The following is a 14,919-nucleotide window of genomic DNA, read 5'->3' on the forward strand; positions in this document are numbered from 1 at the left end:
ACGTGTGTTAAATTCATGGCTGTTTCATTCGTAAACATTACTTAAGTGACGTAAAATTATCAGTGAGCAAAACAGTTTTTATTTCAACGCAAGGAAACAAAACCGAAACTAGCGCAACTGTTTTGCCCAGTTGTGCAGATACAAAATGATCCAAAGCCGAAGCCGTCAATAGCATGACGCCATGTTGAACTTGTGCTGCATCACGCGCGAGTACGTTGTCGTCGAGTAGTTCTGAAATCGCTGCATTAAGGGCGACTGCAACCAAGCGTTGTGGCAAGTTACGGTGGGAGCTTCTGTCCGTGCTGTGTGATTGCGACGAGGGGACTGCCGCCAGCAGCAGCGTATCGCCGATAAGCGCCCGAAGTGCTGCGGTTTGCACTGCATCTTTCATTGTGATATGGGAGATCGCAACGGACAGAGACGACCAGATGCATACGAACGACTACCAGCGGGGAGTGACCTGTGCCATATTTCTCTCAACGTCTCAGGTAAGCATATGGGCTTTTGTTCCGAGTTTACGAACGGCGCGTACTCGGCCCTTCCGGTACGGCTGCATTTTGCGCCATGTTTCTCTTGGCAGTTCACAGACGTTTCTTAGGCATGCGTGCGTGTATGTATGCGGAAATACTACTGGCAGACGGAAGCCTCAGGATAAACACCGTTCTTAACGACTCTAGTGACGAGTGGCCTGTCGCATCGAAAAATCCGTAGAATATCAAGTACTGCGTAACTTGAAGTGTATACACAATATTAGCACCAGTGTGCCTTTCGCGTGGCGAAGACAGGTAATCGAAAAGGCAGCTTGTGCATTCTGAAGATTTACTAGCGCTTTAGGTATATTGCCGCGAATAATAAAAGCGCTACAACGCTGTATCGCAGTGTCAGGCGATGCGGCAGCACAGATATTTTAAGAGCGGTTAAGCGGCTGCATGCACAAGCGAACAGACACGGCGCTTTCAAAGCGCTGAAAGAGAACAAACTTTTTGTGCATTTGGCTGTAAGTAGAAAACACATTAGCTCACAATCTAAGCCTATATATAATGTATTATTTTTACGTAATGTTTATTTTCACGGTTGTAAAAATTTAAAAGCATGAATATGCTGCAACATTTATATAGTAAATCCTACTAAGCTTACAAAACCTGGCTGTGTTATGTGGTAAAATTGTACTATTGCTACTGGATTTTTTATATTGAGTCCGGTGGTTTTATGAAAAAAAAAGGTCCTTTTATGTGTAGTTTTATGTTAGTGCGTATATTTGCCCAGCAGAAATGAGTTGATGGCAAAGTTGTACCTTCCAGTGAGCTGCATATGAACCCAAGTTTATCCTGTCTTGGCTATTGTAATGTGCGTACAGCAATTTTAAGTATATACAGCTGTAGTTGGCTTAGTCGCTGCAACATATTTTGTAAAAGTAGAAGGCCATTTATTATTTAGCTGCTTCCATGCAGAAATACCTTTTTTCTTGTAGCAAGAAACGCTGACAGTATTGAATGAAATGAAGTGTGTTGCATTTTTCTACTAACTTAAAGGAAATTTCGTCTGCCGTGTATCAGAGATTAGTTTACCTTCTTGTACTAAACAATGCATTATGTCCTCGGCTACTGCTGTTGTCCTGTATATTTTTATAATTTTGAAATGTATTTTATTTTAGGTATTCAAGAAATGGCAACAGCCAGAAGTCACCATCTTACCAGCACGTTATGGGTGAGACAAATCGTAGCAGGCACTTTTGCATATCTCATTAGCATATGATGCTATTTGTTGTAATTTTTGTGTCCACTTTCCTGTCTTTATGCATTTTACTATTATTGTGCAAAGGGTAACAGTTTTACATTGAGACAGAGTAATCACCCAAAGGGGGGACATGGCTGGAGGAGACAACACACACAAGCCTCCTTTGTCCGTATCTTTATGTTGTGCAGTTACTCTGTCGTTATCTACCAACAAGCCCAAGTTCCTCATCAGCTACATTTACTAATGATCCGTTATTACAGTTTCATTGACATAACATTGAAAGTACAGAGGTACACAGGAGGTCAAGAGACTTGAACTGATGAAGAGCCGTAGAACAAGGACCGCTGGAGACAATATTTCGACAAAGAGAAGGAGATTTTTCTTCTCAAAACGTTGGCTCCAATGAATTTTCTTGTTCTATCACTATTTACGGTTGAAAGAAAGCATTAGTCCTCTTGCTGAAGTATTATGCATTATGGCATAAAAATTAGCAGGGTGAAATATGAGGAATGTCAAAATTCTTGTATATTCCAGCGCTAAAGCGAAAGCCAGGAAAACAAGATGTAGAGAACCACATTGTTATTTTTCACTGCCCAGTTTAGCCAGCTTTATTCCGAGCTTGCACTTTGTTGCATTAACGACCACTGGAATTCGTTAATTGAATTAGCTTGGTGATTTACTTATATTAAGAGATTTTGAACTTGTATTAATGCAGCTTAACATAATGCATGTAAAAATAATTTACAATGACATATTTAGGTGGCAGGCTTGCAGTTGTCTAGCAGATCACTTGATGGTATGAGCTCAGGTTTCAACCGAGCTTCCATGCACAAACCGGTTACACATTTTTTGTTTCATTGTTTGGATTTTCATAAACATAAGTACCGTTTCTTTTTTGTTGGGCTTCTAGTTGTGTCGTAGGGCCTAACTGTTTACCTTTATTTGTATTGGTAGCCATGTTACACAGACAGCTCAGTTTTATTGTAAATCATGTCATGGTTGGACTAAGAACATTTGTGCAAATTTGTTGCAGGTACACTCTGGCGGCTCCTACCCCTGTGTCCTCCCACCACCCTGTCCTGACTACATCCACTAGGTAGTTGGGAGCCTTTGGCGGCTTCTGCCACTGCATCCTGCCGCCACCATGTCCCGACTATGTCCACTAGGGAGTTGGCAGCCTTAGTGATGATGCCAGCAGGCTGACAGCGGACAGAAAGATTCAGGTAAATACCTGTAATTAAGTGACGTCTTTTTGAGTGAAATGGCTTGTCACTCAGCAATGAAAGACGTAACTTCGAAGTAGTTTAGACTCCCTGCTATCTGTGCAGGGATGCTCAAGTCCATGCATTTTGTCCTAGCCGACAAGAGGCTATGTGTATTAGACGAAATGCGATGTAAATTTTCAAACTGCAAGAGACCACTTGCACAATTTTTTTTTGCTTAACACAAAAACTACTTTGATAAAGCTTTACCAATTTAAAAAGAATACAATGTACGCTCATACATGGTATTTGGCATAAATTTACTAGGGCTGCCTCAATGGTAAGCAGGCCGATAAACGTACACCAAAACTGTCTTCTTTTCCAAGTTCATCCTCCTCTCTGCACTGCTACATAATGTATCTTTCTGATACCATTCTTGCACACAGCACAAGTCCTAAACACATGGATTGCATAAATTTGCAGCTTTTGCTGTAGGTCACTTTTGTGAAAATAAAGTTAATAAGCCATTTTGTCCATTTTTAATCAGCCATAATAAACTGAGCAGTGGCCAATAAGCAGTCAAGTTTTTGGTGTAAGGCCTCTCTTCGTTGTTAAAAATTTGGCCCTCTTAATGAAATAACCAAATTTCTGGCTGCCATTTTATGATGCATACTTTGGTGCATTACACGAAATTTGACATAATGTTTATGGCAGTGAAAATTTTTTTTTGCTTTAAGTATTGTGTGAAATTGAGATTTTTTCTATAATGAAAGGCCCTCAGTTTTCAAGAAGAAATTCCAAGTGGTTGTGTGCCAGGTTGGAACAGCTGGCATGGAATAGCCTACTTACACAAATAGGGAGGGTCATGTACACTTGACTTTATGTTAAGATACTATTATTGATCCCCAAAAGACAAATTGAAGGATTCCATCCTATAAGCAGCTCTTCACATTCATTTCCACTTTTGCACATTTATATACCTTGAGTCTGGTGACTTGTGTCTGTTTTCATCATCTGCTATGTGCAGATGGTAAACTTCAGATTTGCCCTATGGTACAGAATATTTTGGTGCTAATATATGAAACTGTGTTTTTCAGGTTGCCTCGAAATTTTACCCAAGCCATGCCGCACACTCGGGCCAGGCCTCTTGCGAACGACGTATAACCAGGCTCAACGCATCAGGGTCGAGGGAGTCCGGAGATCAAGGCAACCTGCTGTGCAACCAGCGTGCAACCTTTGGTGACCCCTCTACATGTGCTACCTATTTCACAGCTGTGCCTCACCTACCATCTATCCAAACAGCATCACCGGCTGTGATCACTTATCGAACCATGGATGAATGTTGGGGTGGAGTGATTTGAACAGACATTCTATTTGTCTCTTCAAATTCTTTGTAACTATTTCTGTTATAATTCATATGTGTCTTTAGTATCTAGTTTTTAATAGTTCCTTTCTCTTAGAATTCTCACCATCAGCCCCTGCTATTCTAATGTATACCTGCCTTTAAGCCCCGTTTCTCGTAGTTATTTCGTACTTGTGGATGTAATTGATAGGTTATTAATTCTTGTTGTACGGAAGGCTAAAATACGAACTTACGGCATTTTTTCTTCCTTTGATAATCTACAGCACTGCAATGTGTTCAAAAAATGTAACATAACACGGGCTCTGGTGCAGGATAAATTTAAGAGCAATATAGAGTACTTATTTCAAGCACCCATTATTTTTTAAAAACTCAAGGATATAGGAGCACAAGAAAGAAACTATTGAACTAGAGAAACATTGGTTCCCCTCATAAGTCTGGTAATAATGTGACTTCTTTCACTGCAAAGATACTGGTACTCGCATACAAGGTTTGAGACATGAAAGCTATGATACCCTTGGCATTTCTCAGTGCTTATTTGCCACACTGACGAATGTCAAAGGCAGCATAGGTTTCATGCACACATTGGTTGTATTACACCTTTTGAGTATTGCATTTCTCAAACACACGGGTTTGCAGCAGTGCTTTAAATAGCAGATGTATTTCCTAATTTTCAGAATTTGTTAGTGCAAGAGTAACGCTACAGATCATGTAAAAATAATTTTACAGACTATATGTCCATGGATGCATGTTTCTTCTGATGACGTAGCAGTGCCATGTGGTCGGGGGATGAATGTCTATTTCAGATTTAAATATTGGCTTCCAGGCCTGGGTTAGTCTCCTACACTGAGTATTCTAGGTCAAAGCCCAGTTACTAGAGGAAAGTGAATAAAACTAGGAATTATAAACATCAAAAGATCTTGTTCGGGACACTAATGTAACAATCAGCAAGGTTCTTTGTGCATTCATTTCCAGATTTGCGAGATTATATTTTGACTGGTTTCATTAATGCGAGAACAAATATTTCTTTATTCTCATGCTAGAGTTGGCTGCCCCCATTCGCATACAACCCCTTTACAGGCTAAGAATTAAGTGTATTAATAGGCTGTTTTTCGGTTTTGCGCCCTCAGTGTTAAGGGATGCAAACGGTGACATACAACAGAATGCAGAAAAATGTCTAAGGAATGCAAGCAGGGCATGGGACTTTTTAGACAGATGCATGTGTGTGCTATTTATAAAACTCCCTATGGTATGCCTCAAGGAGTTTTGTAACCCTTTGGTAGAAACACTGACACCCACTTATTAAGAAGAAATGCTCCTCGAAACAACTTTTTTAATTTGTACTAGAAATTTGAATGTACTGCTATTCATAGGCAGTTTTATGTAGATTTGAATTGTCATTGGTTTTTGTGTAGCTGGTGTTTAGTTATGTCCTACATAGTGGCAATATATTTTTATGGGCACTTGTGTGTAAAAGTTTCGCAAATGGTTTCATGCTGTATCTTATTTAGCTAGGTGTATACCGCAAAGTGGCGATACCTATCCAAACAGCTTGTACAATTACTGGAATTATGCAAAAATATTAGGCCACTTTAAATAATTTTTAGATTGCAATTTCAATTAGATACTGGTATTCTGCTTATCTTGAAGAGTATGTATGCCAAATTTAATTTGTATAGGACAATTATAAAGCATGAGGTTATTCTCATGCTATTGTGAGAAAAAATTATTGAAGTATTCTCAATAATTTTAGTAGCAGGCCTGCCTGCCTGCCTACTAATCTTGCATACTTCTAGTAACTTTACGTGCTGTTTGAATAGATATCGGCACCTGGCAGTCTACAGGGAGCTGAGTTAGCTGCAGCACACTGCTTTTTTGTGAAAATTTAATACACAAGAAAGTGCCCGCAAATATCACTATGTATTTTGCCGTTGTATAGGGCATAACTTACGAAGCAGCTAAACAAAAACTAATGGAATATATGAAATCTGCATGAAGAACTCTACAATTGGCTCTCTTTTGAAACCTCTAGTACAAATAATAAAAATATTTCGAGTAATATTCAATCAGCAAAACGTTCCCCTTGCTACAGTGACCTACAACATAGCGACGCAAAGCTTAAGGCAAGTCCTCTTGTCGAAGCGAATATGGGCTGTCTTCCCAAGGGCTTCTGTTAAAGACGGTGAATTTTCCTGCATTTACCAGAAGTGCAATACTAAAATGTTTGTGAATGTGCGATTGGTATTGGCACACTAACAGAAAAAAAGACAGTTCTGTGAAATGTAGACTTGAGACGTGACTTTGTTGGACATTTAAATTTTGACTCCATATATTTGTGTTTTGTACTGAGTGTTTCACCGGTGACTGCCACTAATTATTGAACATAACTCCTTCATGACAGTGCGACAATTTTCACTAACATAAATTTTAGCTGTGGCAGGCATTAGAATTGCAGTACTCAATAACGTCTACTTTGTAAGAACTCAGACTAGCACCAGTTCTGAGATACATATACCCAAAAAGTAATGATCAAATAGATTTCTTTTCCACACAGAATTGCCCTACAAGGATTACAGAAGGCTTTTTGGCAAAGTATTATCCGAAAGAGCAAAGCATGTTCCACCAAGTATGGTGACAAATATTTCAGAGCTGCCAGTCTGAGGACTCCTACAAACTAACAATACCTTCAGCACTGACTAGCTTCAATAATGGGATGTCAGTGTTTTGCTAAAATTAATGAAACTTCAATTATTGTGATCTTGTTTAAGAAGACATATGTAATTAACATGCAGTTCTAATCTCTGTCACTTTTGTAAACATTTCCCAATTATTTTTTCAGGCTACAATTTTTGGTTATAATGGTATTCATTGCAGAAAAAGCTAGTACATGGCATTTAATAAAGAAGGTACTGGTCATTGTAGATTTTCTGTCTTCAGCATTTGTTCTGTTCCACAGCTGTTTCTTGAAATCTGAAATGATGTACCCATCACTTTGTTAGTGATCAACAGGGAAATCTGTCAGTATGTTTTGTTTAAAATGGAGCTGATCAACCCAATAGTTAGGCTATTTGCTAATTATAAATTACAATGATAATAGTACAGGACCATAAGAACAGACTGATGCTGAATAACAGCTGTGCCCAGCTACATCCACGCAGCTTTGCCACACAATGTGCATGTGTTCAGAAGAGCCAAATGCCCCAGAGAGAAAGCAACAGTAACTAATTGTTCGTCATCTTGTACAAGCAGATTATGCGCTATATGTAAATCATGCTCAGTAAATACATAAGTCAGTCATGTGAGGTGTCTCACTTTTGGTTGCAAGTTGGAACTTACTGCAATCTTGGTTGTTTTTATTTTGTTTCCTTTGTGAGCATGAGTGACTTAGTTGCCTTGGCACATATTATCAAAACTGTTTCTTCATCACTGGGAATGACAAAATTTCAATTACACATAAAATTTCCAGTTACTGATATGGTAGACTTCGAAGTTAATTCTCTTATCTACCAAGTAGTTTTATCATTCATAGAAACATATCCATGCAATGCACAATGGGACCCCAAATTATAAATATCTGTTCTTGCTTTCTACCCTGCTCTACAACATTATGAAGATACAAAGCAAAACTATAAGTTTACAATTGTCCCCCATAACCTGAGTTTCGCTTAGAATTTGAAAAACAAAATTGACATCCTGCTATAGTGAGAGTTGCTTTGGGCACCAAGTGAACTGCGTAGCACCTGTGCTAGAATACACAACAAAGCAGAAAATCGCACCAGATTGCAATGGCAGTGGTAAGTTAAGAACAGAAAGTTAAGAACAGATGTTTTATTTCACGCACCATTAATGTGGCTTATCATCTGCTCCTGTTTTGTGGGAACGCATACGTTGGGAAGACAATTTTTCGCACCAATCTTACCTTAGTGGGACACTTGAGAAAGGTAGAAATCAAGAACAGGTATTCACACTTTGTTGCCCACAGTGTATTTATTATCTGAATGTGTTTCACTCTACAAAAGACTACTGTGGTAGATAATCATAAAGACCAAGACAAAAGAATTAAAAGAAGTATGTGTCAGTCATCCTTCCATGATCTCCCGTGTTTATAGAAACACTTCTTTCTGCATATGTGCGAAAGTGTAGGGAAGCATTACATAACTCAGTCATGCTTTCCAAGTTAAAAATCGGAATAAGGACGATCACAAGAACATTGTATGAGTGATTTGTAAATGTGGCATCTAATGGAACTTATTTACGTATGTGCTGAGGGCACATTACAGCCAGTGCATAATCTGTCTGCTCTTATAGGATAGCTTGTGATGAGTAAAAGAAGCCTTCCTCACATTTTCCTCTTTGTTTCTTTTGGACCTCGGTGCACCATGTGTATTGTTACAGCTGCATGCATGCAGCTGGGTATAGTTTGTGTTCTGCTAACTCCCTTGTCCTCATTATTCATGTGCTATCTTTGCCGTAACAAAATACAGCTAGCTGTGCTACATATTTTGTCAGCGTGTTTGCATTATGGCAAGTTTTGTATTAATGGTTATTGCAGTCTGCGAAATTGTCTGTCAGCTATTATACTTCGTCTTGAAAAGTATGTTTGTCAACATAAATAAACAATTAGTATAAATTTTGCTCTATTTATTTTTGTAATATTATCTGTTGTGAAGCTTTTATACACTGTTGCATGTTGTATGACAATAAAATTGATGCACAACTTTTTAATGTGGTATTTTTCAGATCAATTTTCAACTGACGCTAACACGCACAAGTTGTGGGGGAAAAGTGCCAACAAGAGTACCATAAGGTAAGACAGCTGTTCTTACTGTTAGATTGGATTATCAATTGCCAACCAGTTGTTTTCAGCAAGCATAGTATAACGCATAGATTATGTAATCTAAGTTGGAATATTGTTTTATTGCACTTGATTATCTGGGTCTCCTTTGTACATAAGTGCGGCCTTCTGTATTTGTTATGTGTAGCTTGCTTGCTTAAAATGTTAAATCGTAAATTCTAAATAAAAACACGTCTCGAAGAACAGTGAAATAGGTTTAACTTATAAATGTTTTGACATTAGAGACCTGTGCAGTGCTGAATTGAACTTCTACATGGGTTACATAATATTTTGGGGTCTCATTATGGTTCTGAGTTGCGTTGCAGTGTCACGCATATGCACCTGCAGGCTACATATTGGATGTTTATTTAAGACTGTTTCGCTTGGTTGGCTATTGATTCCAGTTTAATGGTAATGAGAACTGTCTTGCTTTCATGGTGATTCTGTGCTGACTAATACATTTGAATTTTCCAGAAGACAACAAAGGGTGATGAAATGTTAACATTTTGTTGCTAACCTGCCACGTCCTTTTTGGCAAGTTTGCTATGGGTTCTTTCTTATATGTTGTCTTTTCACAGTAGCCATCTTGAGAACTAGCCATAGTCATGTGTAATTACAGCAAAAGTTGGTGACACATTTTGAAAAGCGGCTCGACACTGCCATCCGAGAGTCAAACGACTTACATGGGTTAGTTATTTTACTCCTATTACAAGAGTCCTGCACCACGCACTAAGGGTAACTTGACACACACTGCTGGAGTCATCAGACTCGTCAAGAAGAGTTGACCGAATCCTTCAGCAGTGGTCATGTCACCCTTTTATTTTGAGTCGTTCGACTCATTTAGAATTGTTAACGGACTCCCTCAGCACTAGTCTTGTAACCCTTTTGAGAGGGTATAGGCGACTATTACAACAGAGTGTGCATGACTATTGTGTGCGGAGTCACGCAAACACCTTGTATTGAGCACGGATAGTCTCGGGACTCTCTGCCGAAAGAGAGTTCGGGTGTCTCCCACAAAGTGTGTCGTATACGTGGCGAATCCAGACTCTCCGAAAAGAGTAAGAGGTACGTAGGGAAAGGCCATTGCCCTAGGACGCGAAGCGGGCACGTGACTCGGATCGCGAGCAAAGACCGTCAGCTAGGGCCTCCTGCTAAGTAAAAATATACTGCTGTTCACTGTGGTTCATCGGCGTCACTGATTTTGCATGCGACAAGACTGACAACAAAAAGAACACACGTAAAATTAACGTGCCCGTCCCTGCATATAGAGCAAGTCAGTCTTGCGCAGATCCGCGCCCTTGCAGAAATTTTATATAATTAGAAATTGTCCTCGGTCTGACAGTATAAAGCATCACGTTTGCAAAGCAAGTCCGTATGGCTTTCTCAGAAATAAAGCTTCGCAGTCGCGCGGACAGCCATGCGCTTCACGGCCAGCCTAGAGGCCAGACACGCGCTCACCTGTTGCCGCTGGTTCCTCAGTGCACTTCCCGCGTGTATACAGAAGCCTTTTTCTTGTCATTGTTCATTATAGTTAACTATAAGTCGGCAGTTCCTCATGTCCTGGTGAATTTCCAACCAAACGAATTTATTTACAACAAAAAAGTTGGGGGTCCTCCGGCGCAAAAAGCACTAGCAGACAATTTCAGGAGGCCTGGGGGGAGCGGTATTTCCGTCCACCTCTTTTTTAGGTGCAACTCTTCTTAACATAGCCATGCACCAACTCGCCCAGCAAGAAGTTCTTTTAAACAACCGTACAAATAGCAGCAACAGTGGTGCAGTACATGAATATTAAAGCATTTAAAGAACACACTTCACATCAGGGAGAACTTTAAAACCATGCAGATATTATGCAAAAGTGAAAAATAATATACAGGTATATTAGTTCCGAAAAACAAGTTTTGTACACGCATTCAACGCACATCAATCTTCTAAGTCAAATATGCCAATATGCAATGAAGAATGTAACTTCGCTACAAACGGGCTTCACTCATGCAACAGGAATGTTCGCATCTGCTGTGTAGGTGGCGCGATAAAATGAAATTTACAGGCGCAAGTTGGAATCAGCTAGCGCTAGGCAGGGATAATTGGAGATCGCTGCGAGAGGCTTTCGTGCTGCAGTGAACGTGAAAATAAGATGATGATGATAATGATGGATGTAAGGCTGAATATACGTGGTCGCACGATTAATTCGCAAGGGTATTTAATAATACCTCCCCCCCCCCCCCTTAATTAGACGACCTGAAGGAACACTGCAAATATATGTGCGAATAAGCGATTGCGCCAATGAGAGAGACAAAAAGGTTTCTCAGTTTACAAGCAAAACGGAGAAACGGTAAAAAATTCAGAGTCATTACACTATGTGCAGGGGCTTAACCGTCGGAGCTAATATATTTGGTGATAAACATGTTGATAATAAATATGTTGATTGAAAATAAAAGACGTGAAACTTTATTTATTTATTTATTTATTTATTTATTTATTTATTTATTACGGAACCCACAGCGCCAGTGTGGCATTACAGTGGGGGGGGGGGGGGGTTCAAATAGAATATACAAGGGACAGTACCAGTCATTTCATAATAAATGCAAAATAATTTACGGCACAACATACAACAACAACAATACAACAACATACAACAATGAATTTAATTTTTTCACGATTTTTTGTTGTTGTTTTACTAAATTGCAGTCAATGTTTTTTTTCTATTTTCAGCCTTCTTTCGTTTGCTGTTTTTTATTTACTATTTGGTCACCAAGGTGACTAGCGCTTTATGATCGCTATGATATACGGCTAGTGGCTCTATGACAAAACTGGAAAGGTTCTTGGCCAATGGGAGGTCTATACATGACCGATAACGTGTCGTGGGCACACTGACGTTTATGTAACATTGAACGACGAACCTTTCCAAGAGAAAGGCCACGGACGCCTTTCCGTCCGGCCGAGACACACTATGTTGAGTTCCCCGACAATTACGCTGTGAGTGGAGTCCGTAGGGGTGATCTAACCAAAGGTGCACATGCTTGGCGTTTGCAGCGCAATCTTCATCCGTATTACTTGCCGCCCGCCGTCGCCACGCACAATCCCGCTTCTCTTCAGGGCGGTGTTCTTCGTAGCCGCACTGTTCTTCCGCAGTACCTACCGCACGCGGCCAACCCATTGTACGGGCATAGAGAAATAAATGATCGACAAGAGCGGACACTCCCACAGAGCCCAGCGGCTGAACTAACTGCAGCGCATCAAGCCGCCGACATTAATACCTAAAACAAACTTTTACACACATTAAAACCTAAACACACTCCCGTTTCCGTTTTGGGCGCGCATGTTTTGAACGCTAGCTGGAGCGCGTTACGCTGGCTGCACTGATCGGCGTGGCATTTGTATTTTTGCTTTTACAGCTCAACCGCGCGCAGGATCTTGCTGTGGAATCGCTTTAATAAGGAAAAATGATTGCGAATTTCATAAAGAAGAGGCAATACACTTTGTGAAATTAGGAAATCTTTATTTCACTCTATAGAAATGCTCGCTTCGGGCGTTTTGGGCATTCATCTAACCTTGTGGCACCAGGTAAGCAGGAATAGCTCCCGTACAAAGCTCCACCGACCGACGTCAGCTGAAAGTAAATTACAAGCATGTGCCATTTTGGTATTTAGACCCGATAGGAAGACTGCGTGTAGAGCCTAAAAGTGCGAAAGTGGTGAATGGGTGGCATTACAAACAAAAGCAATTCGCTTTTGCATGCACTGCGTAGAAAATACCCTACTCCTCCCAAACAATACCCTATACATATCACAAAAACATACCATTTCCAAGCTTTTCCCCATTCCCGGCCCTTATTGCCTGCACTTTTAGAGCACAAATACTTGGGCGACTGCGCTTTTTACAAAAGAACTAGGCTTCAACCGACGCGATAGTACGCTACGTATACACAGAGGTGGCCACAACACAGGCTCTCAACCAGACTAGGCTGGACGCCCACAGAATTCCTTCTACTCACACGGAAGACAAATGCTTCGGCACAAAGCCTGCTTGCAGACGTTCAGAATACAGAATTTTCGAGTAACAAGTTCCCGGTGTTTGAGCTCCTTGGCGTTATCTTTGGCGCGTTTTACCGGCGCAAGAATCCCACTCCCATGTGATCACTCTTGGCAATCGCTCGTCGCGTTTTGGACAAGCATGAGTACCGAAAGAAGGTATATGTTGTTGCGAGGCCACAAAAACATCACAAAGTTATACCACTAAGATTGAGCGCCGAGTGTGCCTCAAAGTTATCCCGAAATGTAGCGAAATTAATTACAGTCATGTTGGGGGGTCGCAGAAAGCGTCGCAAACATCTTCCAGTACGATTCATTAACTCAACTGAACTGCGCCAGGACGGCTGAGCTGTTTTTCGCATCTGCGTCACAAGTCTATATATAGGTTCCGCGTCCTAAGCCTAATTGCTCGAAATGCGTGGCAGACTGCCCAACGAAATTTCTCACCTTGCCATAGTCGAATAATGCTGTGGTACGTTACGTGTCCAAGTGCAGAAGGAACGCAGGAATACGCCGGGATCCCCAAAAAACTCGGCTAAATCCACAAAGAAAGAAGAAAGACAGGTAGACGAGTCGCTGAACAGGCCAACACTAACATGCGCAGTAGGCCTTGCTCGCTTCAGCGGCGTGTCTGACGCATGACGCATGCATCTGCTGCGTAATTGGCCTGTCGCTAGGTAAATAAAATAAGTCGCAAAGTACAAATTTATACGCAGATATTTTTAGTTTTGGCAGGAAGGAATAAAAAAATAAAACAAGGTCTGTTAACCTCATTTCGCATTCTTTCTTTTCTTTTTCGATGCTCGCGGCAGCAAACGGTCGACATTAATACTAGCGTGACGTATTTCCTGTTGCCAGTTTTTGCCGAGTGTCCCCTCTTGTTGAAATCCTTTCTCTTTGGTACGGGTGGAAGGGAACTGAGATAAAATTACGTAGTTTGAATATGGAGCCCGTGACGTGATAGCGCAATCTATTATACTTCACAGTATCTATTCCAGCTATAGTGGTTAGGGCGTCCACCTCGGCTGCGGTAGGTGGTTCGTTCGAAACCCACCGCTGGAGACCCAACTGGTCAAGAAAACAGGTACAGACGTGAGCCCTGGCTGGGCGCCCGGCATTCTTTCTAGGGTGTGCGTCTGGGAGGGGCTTCGCAAACCCCGCCTTGGGCTGTAGTTCTCTTATAGCTCAATAGTTTCTAACTGTTCCAGCCTGAAAAGGTGGTCCTCGATACGTCTGTGAATCACAGGTCGATCGATACACCCGTGATACTGTGATGATAAGTCTCACAGGTAAACACCGGCTGTCACAGGTTTGTTCTGTTTATTACGGTATTTTTTATCACAATATGTTTTAACACCTTTCGAAATGAAATGCAGCTTGGTTAAGCCCCGCAATACGCTTTTGCTTTATGTTTTAGCCTTTTTAGCTCTGGGGTGGCCGCTATCTTTTTGCCTACACACACAAACCGCCAGAACATAACGTATAACAGCTTCGATCGCTGCAAAAAATTGACAAGTAGGAAACTTCGCTTCGTACACCACCCCTCCCTTCCCCCGCCTCTCTTGCTGCAGCAGCGTATATAGAACCGAAGTCTTCACTTCTTTTGTTGAACGCGTGTGCAGATAAGATAACGCGACTGCGCAAGCATCTCAACGAGAGTTCTGCTTGGCAGCAGCTGCGGGCTGAACAAGAAGGAAACTTCGCGAAGTGACTTCGCCATCTCTTGTTTTGGTCTTGCGACCACAATATTTTGCA

General features: G+C 41.0%; 1 protein-coding gene and 1 long non-coding RNA gene across 2 annotated transcripts in view; both read left to right on the plus strand.

Annotated features, from left to right (window-relative positions):
- Positions 1-172: 172 nt before the first annotated feature.
- LOC139060088 (uncharacterized) lies at positions 173-9,020 on the plus strand. The gene is made up of 4 exons (XR_011514604.1): positions 173-488; positions 1,655-1,707; positions 2,771-2,960; positions 4,037-9,020. It is a non-coding gene; the product is annotated as an uncharacterized lncRNA (long non-coding RNA).
- Positions 9,021-14,159: 5,139 nt separating this feature from the next.
- The window catches only part of LOC135897354 (nose resistant to fluoxetine protein 6-like), a 71,722-nt gene continuing 70,962 nt past the window's right edge, over positions 14,160-14,919 (plus strand). The window contains exon 1 of the mRNA XM_070531991.1: positions 14,160-14,248. The gene's annotated coding sequence lies outside the window, so the exon portion shown is untranslated. The remainder of the gene's footprint in view (positions 14,249-14,919) is intronic.

This window comes from Dermacentor albipictus, chromosome 1 (genome assembly GCF_038994185.2).
Source record: "Dermacentor albipictus isolate Rhodes 1998 colony chromosome 1, USDA_Dalb.pri_finalv2, whole genome shotgun sequence".
Taxonomy (NCBI): Eukaryota; Metazoa; Arthropoda; class Arachnida; order Ixodida; family Ixodidae; genus Dermacentor; species Dermacentor albipictus.